The sequence below is a fragment of the Vicia villosa genome, linkage group LG3, assembly GCF_029867415.1.
Source record: "Vicia villosa cultivar HV-30 ecotype Madison, WI linkage group LG3, Vvil1.0, whole genome shotgun sequence".
In the NCBI taxonomy this organism is placed as follows: domain Eukaryota; kingdom Viridiplantae; phylum Streptophyta; class Magnoliopsida; order Fabales; family Fabaceae; genus Vicia; species Vicia villosa.
The window spans coordinates 172423077-172432290 of NC_081182.1; positions in this window are offsets into that span (position 1 = coordinate 172423077).

Sequence of the window (9214 nt, forward strand, 5' to 3'; positions counted from 1 at the left end):
TAATCTGTTTCTCTGTCACTACTTAATGGGAGAGAAATGAGTGGGATTCATTCCCTAATCTGTTTCTCGAACATTAACTAATGGGATAGAAATGAGTGGGATTCATTCCCTAATCTGTTTCTCGAACATTACATAATGGGATAGAAGTGAGTGGGATTCATTCCCTAATTTGCTTCTCGATCATTATACATTTTTATGTGATTCGAATCGCAAAGTAAATTCCCTTAAAAAACACTCAACCAAAAACACTTAAGACACTTAATAAAGGCTCAGACCTAATCAAAGTAATGAAGTGGTGCGAAGCCTTGTAATGTGTTTTGTTCATCATGGAATTACATCTAAAAGACACAAACCAATTTTCTCCCTTCTCTCTCTTGCCTCCGAGGCATTCTTTCTCTTGCCTTCAGGGCATTCTTTCTCCTATTCGGACACGTTATTTCCGCTCCATTCCCAGCTTAAGACTCCAGAGGTCGAGCAGCGGAGTGCGAATGTAACTGTTCAATTAAAAAACACAAAAACAAACTAAAACTAAAGAGCCGAACTACGGCGCTCTGATTCATGAAAAGGATACGTAGGCATTGGGTCGCGGGGCCTAAGCGAGCACAATTATTTAAAAACCTCTTTTTCCCCGTGTTTCCTTTTCTTTCTTTTGCATGCATTCCCTTAGCATTAAGCTTTAGATTTATAGTACACACCCTTTAGATAGCAACAAACATAGGTGGATACCATCGAGTACGATGGGCGTGAGGGGTGCTAGTACCTTCCCCTTGCGTAACCGACTCCCGTACCCTATCTCTGGTCGAAAGACCTCGTTCTTATTCATCTTAGGTTTTCTGATATTCCTTTCCCTCTTTGGGATAAATATATTGGTGGCGACTCTGTTGTTCATATTTCCCGAGCGTGCGACACTCACTGGCGAAATTCCTACCGGTTGGAGGTCTCTACATGCTTCTCATATTCAAAACCCCGCTATACGTTATTTTCAACGTGTTTTAGGGCACACTATTTTTGCAAGATCCAACAACCACAAGGTAAACCAAAATGAATTATTTTTCTTATACTGTGCGCTCAATAATATCCGTTTCAATGCCGCACCTTTTATGCTCCAACACATCCAAGGCTGCATCAACGCCCCCGCTACAAACCCCTTCCTGTTTGGCGGAATTATTACCTCCTTGGCCTGTGCCTTAGGTCTCGGTGATGACCTCATCTCCCTCTCTCATCTTATGATGCCTGCTCAATCCCTCGATCTCACTTACTGCCGTGACTCTCACTTGGTTTCACCCCGCCATGATGGCCACTACACTTTGGTCGTCAACAAAGTTCTAATTCCTTATGTCATCCTACCATGCCTAGAGCAAATCAACATCCGTTATGTTCAGTGTTGGAGGCTTATTAATGATAATCCTCAAGATAACATACCTGAACATCATAATGAGCCTGAGGATGCAATGGAAGAAGAATTCAACCAAGCACAAGCTGATGTCAACCAACCTCCTCCAAACAACCCTCCGCCTATCACTCTTGATGCCATGTATGCTGCTATTCAACGCCAAGACCAACTCTTTCAAGCTATGCAGACAAATCAAAACGAAACACTAAGGCTCATTCGAGAGATGCAACAAGAGCACCGTGACTATGCTATTAGGAACGAAGGTCAATACACTGAAATTGCTACACAATTGCATGATATTAACATTCGTGTAAATGGCTCTCCTACTGATAGACATCGCCGTGTTCGTACAAGAGGCGCAAGCAGTTCCCGCAACCGCAACACTGAGGAGTAGTTCACATGCATTGAGGACACTGCATCATTTAAGTCTGGGGGAGTCGTATTACTCGTTTTATTATTATTTCCTTTTAGTTTATTTCCTTTCCTTGTAATGTTTCTTTTCTAATTCAATAAAGCATATTTATGGAATTTCAAGTCTTATATGTATAATTCCGTGGCTATTACAATTTCTTCCATTTTCTTGAGCCATAACAAAAATTTTACTCCAAAACGATAAACGCATAACCCCGCACGTTCGAGAAATACGAAGCTACTCAAATACTTAACACATAGAAATCACAATAAAGATTCAAGACAATACCCTTAATGTCCCGACACTCTAAAACCCCCAAGTATGCGTAACCGATTTGAATACCCTTTATACCAAAACCATCGACTTTAATTTTTGAAGTAACCCTTAGTAGTTTATTCTAGCAGTCGGCACCGTCTTAGATACCAACTACGCAGAGAGTCGATGAATATAAGTGTATGATCCTTACAATAATAATTATATGCTTAACCGCTAATAAGAAATGTGCCTACTAAGTAAGGTGATCCTCACAAGATCATTTAACCTAATGGTCACAAATCTCAAATACAAAGGATTTAAAAACTCATTGTTGATTGGTTCAGAAGTTATCTGGTACTGAACTTGGTAGGAAGGACTATTGTCCGAATCCCCACAATCTACAAATGAACGCTAAGGAGTATACCACATAAATGTGCCAGAACTCCATAAGAAGGATCATAGTCACTAACCGGCTACTCTGCTATGTGCGTGTCAAGATAATGGGCTTAATGTGATTGCGCGCGAATGAAAAGGGTAAAACATGATGACGAGTCAAGGTCAAGCTATAATGGCATGATTCAGATTGGTATGCACGCTAGGAGTTGTCTAGTGTCGCTACTATAAGTTTATTGCTAGGATCTGCAACATTATTTTCAAAACAAGAACACTATGTAGCTGAGTATGACCGAACGACGTGGTGGAAGCGTATTTCATTTCGCTGTCCTCCTATCTTTATCTTATTATTTTGCTTGAGGGCAAGCAAAGGTTCAAGTCTGGGGGAATTTGATAACACGATTTTATATCGTATATTTAGCTTGAAATCCGCAGATATTTATAGCATTTTCCGTTTATTATATTGTTTTATTACGATATTATGCGAGTATTTGCTTTGTTTCAGGTTTTACACTCTTATTGAGACTATTTGTGAAAAGGAGAAGAAATGGAGCTAAAATGACCACTATTTGTGCCTAAAAGATGAAAAAGCGGTGCTGAAGTGAAAAAGAGGTGCAAAAAGGAAACCCAAAGGCCCAAAGAGACAGACCAGCCCACGAAGGAGCTGGAAAGACCTAAAGAGCACGTGGAGACGCCCGTCTCCAACGTCTCTCTCTGCCACGTCACGATGAGGAGACGCCCGTCTCCAGCTCTCCCTATATTTTCTCCACTTGAGACGCACGTCTCAAGTCGTGTGCTGAGTCTCCCTAAAGAAGTGGAGACGTGCGTCTCCAAGCCCCAGTCTGAGAAGTTCCTACTTTCACGCATTCCAACTGCAAAGGCTCACCTATAAATAGAGGCAGCCACTTCACTTCAAACTGTCCGATTTTCTGCTAACGAAGTGCTGACGAAATTGTTCCGCGATTGCTATTTTTCTTCCTGCTTTCATTTAAACAGTCTTATTTTCTCATAACAATTTCTACACCGGAAATTGTTGTGAACCTTTTATAAATCTAGCCTTACGTTAGATTTATCATTTTAATTCCTTGTTTTTAATTTCTGTCCGTTTAATTTCGAAGAACGATCCAGCCAACCTGTGGTGGAAGTTTGATACTTCAAGATTCAATTGCAATTTATTTTATTCAGGTTTATTATTTACCGCCTTTATTTATATTATTATTGCATGATATATTATATGCCATTTAACATGCCTTTTATTATAAGCCAAATTAATTTATGCATGCTTAACCGTATTAATATGTCTGGCTAATTAACTAAGATATCGGTATGTAAAGTAAGTTAACTGTGGGATCCGAAATAAATTGGCTTAATTATATTTTATTAAATATCACTTGTTTTTGGTTTGTATGTCTAATTTAATTAGTAAGTCTTAAAACCAATAGAGCGAAAGTTTGAGGGGTTAAGACGGTCAAAGGTTAAAATCAATAGAGCGGAAGTTTGAGATCTTTAACTGGATAGTAGACATAGGACATTAGTTTTAAGGATGGCGAAAGCGTATTAAAACTAATTAGAACTTATTTATTTTCAAAAAATGTTTTTACACCCGAGCGGGATGGCGAAAGCGTACGTTAGGGATATTAGCATGTTCCGAGTCAACAGAGCGAAAGTTTGAGATTAGGGGATTTAAATAGATAACGACTTCATAAAACGAGCATTTTATTAATTACGTTGTTTCCAAAGAACTTTTCTAAAATCTAATGGGATGGCGAAAGCGTACATTACGAGTTAGGATAGTAATCTAAATCAACAGAGCGAAAGTTTGAGAGGAGGATTTTTAATCAATTGAATTAATAAAGATTTTTAATCGAATTATGCATTAGCCAATGGACCTTCGGATCACCTTAAGTTAAACGAAATACATACTAATATCCGTCTATTATTATATTTCTTAATATTCACAATCACTTTCCCTTAGGAACAATCAAAATATCAGTAGCCTTAGCTTTACATAGTAACCTTAGATAACGGTAGATCGATTCATAGTCCCTGTGGATTCGATATCTTTTAAAACTACACGACACGACTGTGCACTTGCAGTCATCAGATTAATAGACACGTAAAGTCGCGATCAAAGAGGACTCAACAAAGACAAAATGGAAACTACACTTTGGATGCTGCAAGATTAGTCGCCGAGAAAAATGTTAGTAGGACTTGTTGTGCATATGTTATGTGTTATTTAATTCGCTTTGGTGATTAACAATGTATTCCTTATCATGTTGTATAGGATTCATTGGTTATCTCAACCAGTAAATGTTCCATTGTTTCAATACCACGACATGAAATATTAGTAGAAGCAATCAGAACAAAGGAGCATAATGAGTGTGACCGTGGTGTTGGAGAAGGCATCAGCCTGAAAGTGTAGTTTAGTCCATCTAAAACAAGTAGCAGACATGTGAAGAAACGATAGAAGATTTTGATACGAAGATGAATACTCAAAAGAAAAAATTTGAAGAGATGTTAGAAGTGGAGCGGGAAATTCACAGGAAAGAATTGAAAGAAAAAAATGAGTTATATGCGGTATGTGAGAATATTGTGATATATGAAATGTATGATATATATTTTTCTTATTCTGTTTTATGTTCCTGTTATTTTTATGATGTAGAGAATCAGTGGAACCGTCCCACCGTGTACACATGAAGATGATGATGATCAATTTCCTAAAGGAACTGTTGTACATGGTGCAAGCACAAAAGGAAGTGGTTCGGCTGCCCCTACCGATAACGAGATCCATAGCGAGTTATTCGCTCCTTCTGAAAGATCATATACCAAAATGATATGTTACCTTATGGCAAAGAAGACGATATAAATTCTCTTGCGCTAGAACATGATTTAGAGTTCGAGTGTTTCTATATCTATCATAAAGATATAAAGGATATGATCATTGGAAATTAGTGGCTGGACAAAGGGTTACTACAAGTTTGGTGCACGTAAGTATATAAAATTGAGTATCTCATTATAGTACATTATTTGTTTTGTATAGAACTAATTTTTCACTTGTTTTCTGAATTTTGTTTAACCATTTAGGTGCATTCATCAGTTTGTAAAATTAAATAAATCATATGCTTATGGATTCTTGGTTCTAGTTGGTATGCAATTTATAAATAATTCTCCAAAAAAACATTGAAGCATACTTAGCATCATATATAGGTGAGAGAAAATATTGTTTCTTAGCATTATTTTTCAATATATGAGTAATTTTAAAACTATAGTTTCTCTATTATAGATAGTTTCCATGTTTTATCAAATACTAATTATATATATCATAACACTAAAATACATAACATATTTGGCTATATTAGCATAAAACAATTGATTATGTTGCATTATGTTGGTATTTTAGGTATGTTTTAAAGTATTTATATTCCAAAAGACTTACATGAGAAAAGAGGAAGAAATGGCAAAGAAATGAATTTAAAATCACATTGTAGCAGAAGTAGCAGAAAATTGCATGACAGAAGACCGTGACGCTCGTCATAGCCTTCATGGCGCTCGCCACAAAGTGAGAGTATGTGAGCCCCTCGGCACACATAGTGTTACGACCACCAGAAGTTCAAAGTTTGTGTACCTCACGGGACACCAAGCGTGCGCCTCGCCACAACTCAATATCAGCTTACTTAATTACGTGGTTTATCCCCACGTCAGAATGAACGATCACTTCCTATATTTCCTCAAATGATAGAGTCTCATGGATTAAACTCCATCACATCACAACCTTTAGATTCATTGAATATGATGTCACAACAAAGGGATATTAAAGGGGAATAGTTTACAACAAAAAGTCTCTCGTCCGTTCTTCCAATTTTCAAGTTTAGAGCTTTTAATTTCTTAGTTTCTCAAGCATTTAATTACTTTCATAAACAGGGATAGTTTCCTACACCGGGGGGCTATCACAACCATAGATTTAGGTTTTATTTTCCATTCAATCTATAATTTCGAGGAGCAACATCTACACTATGTGGAGGATTGCATTTGGTACCCGAAGTTTAGCATTAATTCCAATTTCCTTTATAAATCCTGGTTCTTATTTCATTTATATTTACTGTTTTTATATTTAGTAATCATGATTGAGTCATTGTTTGTTTACTGTTATTCCATGCTTGTACCCAAAAGCATGTCCTGCTAATTTCCATGATACCGGTATGTAAAGTCGTAGAACCGAAGGAAATGTTGTTCTTGCATTGTATCTTCGCACCAATAAAAATCAATGCTATCTCGTTCCTCTTGGCACATATCCAAGCCATTTGTGCGAGGGGGACTACATCTTTCTGTATTAGGGGACTAGTCACCTCCATAGCACTTGCTTTGAACCTTGGGAAAGACTAGAGAATTTTCCTTCATTGTCGGCCCAATTTATCAATATCGACAATTATTGCGCTGGACACTTGATTAAAGCTATAGAGGGTGGAAAGTATAATCTCATGGTTCAGAAAAGAGAAGTTCGGAGTATCGTTTTGCCAAATCGTGCCTGCACCAACGCACAAAATATGGAAAATTGGCTCTATGATTTGGCTGCCCTCGAACCTAATGCTGTTGCACAAGATGATCAACCCGATGATGAATTCGATGAGATAGAGAGAGGCGCACCAAATGCTGATAAACAACAACACGCCACACACGCCCCTCTGAAAATGTCATAGGTACATCCACCAGGCATCGAAGAAGAGAAGTAACCAACGATGACATTCATGCTGCAATTATGCAACAAGATCAGAGGATGCAAATTGTGCAAACCCAGCAAATTGCGATGATGCAACTCATGCAACAAGAGTAGCAAGAATATGGTGAAAGGAATGAGCGTCGGATGTCAAGCATGACTGAAGAGATGGCGACTTTGGGTGTACGTATGGATGACTTGTAAGAATACATTCACCATGTGGGTATGCCTCACCATCTGCCTAGACACAATGGACGTGGGCGAGCACGAGGAAGAGCACGAAGCCATGGGAAAGAGTAGATTTCACCTAGTTACTACCTTCCTTTTTCACATTACACCGAAACGTTCAGGAAAATGTTAAATTTTAGTGTGGGGGAGGAAGTTTTACCGCTTTCTAAGTAGATTTACATTATCGTCTATTTCCTTTAAATAAAATTTATGTACTATCAAGTTCTTATATGCAAATATTCGTTTATTATTTGACTTCCTCACTTTCTTGAGCCATAACGAATTTTTTGTTGGATAGATGCGTAACTTGACACACTTAAAGAGTATATAGGTTGTTCACTCTTAAGATATGTTAGAAATTCGAAAGAAAATTCAACCAAATCAATACCTTCTTGACACGCTAAAACCCCCGAATACGTGAGACCGATTTGAGTATCTATTATACAAAACCTTAAGCTTTAGTTTTAAAGTAACCCCGAGTAGTTTATATTAGCAGTCGGCACCGTCTTAAGCACGAACTACGTAGAGAGTTGGTGAATATAAGTGAATTATTCCAAAAATTTATATGCTTTAGTATTAGAAAATAGGGAATGCACCAATTAAGTTAAGTGGCATTCACCTGGTCACGTAATTCAACAAATGCGAAACCTACAAAATATAACAAAGAAACCCATTGTCGGTTGGTTCAGAAGTGTCTGGTACTGAACTTGGTAGGACAGGCTACGTTCTGATCCCCACAACTTGCAATTGGGTAAATAAAAGCAGGTTACCACATATATGCGCAAGAACCCCCGTGCTTAAAAGGATCATATTCACTAACCAGCTACTCTACTATGTGCGTGTAAAGATAAAGGGCTTAATGTGATTGCGCTCGAATGAAAACGGGTGAAATAGTGAGAAAAGAATTAGGTTGAGCTATATTAGCATGATTCGAACTGGTTTGCATAAGGTGGGGTTGTTTAGTGTCATTACTGTATCTTTCGTGTTGAAATTTAGCTTTTATTGTCCTAACGAAAATACCTCGCAACCACGTACAATTTGAGTTATGTCATTGTTGCACCCTCAAATTTTCCCTCCCATATGTAAGGCAATGAGATCACTGGCTACTTAAGATTACACAAGACTGAAGTGTACTCATCCACCTCCTAAGCAATAAGCCTCTAACTAGGGTTTTGATTTTTCTCAAGGAAATGAAACCTCCAAGGCCTCAAATGGATTTCATAGTATCTCACATATCTCAAAGTATCCCCATGTCAAGTTTCAAGCCCCACAGAGCACAATTGGTCCGTCAATTGCTCAAATGACCAATAGCCGACTATGTTGACCTAAAAGTCAACTATGGTCAATATACAGTCAAACTTCAATATATTTTGTCAACATCAAGCATTTAAGGTAACATTCATCATTTGATCAAGGTTTGATCATAATTTACCAAGAAAAGCTCAAAGATTAACAAAACTCAATTGCTAAATTAGGGTTTTTGGAACAAAAGTCAACTGAACTTTGACCAAGCATAACTTTTACATACTTTATTAGAAATTTCCAACCAAAACTCATTTTGAAGTAAATTTCATTCTCTACAACTTTGTCTCACAAAGGACTTGGCGAAAAATGCTTCATTTGAGAGATATGGGCCAAAACATTACAAGTCATTTCAAAAGTCAACAAAAAGTCACTTTTTCTCAAAGAGTGGTAGATGAAACTGGTAGACTCAATTAGGATGAAACTAAAGGGACATTATAGAGGACATCTTAAGCTTCCCAAAAAGTCCAAGAACACATTCATATGACAAAAATTGAGAAAGTTATGGATTGCACAA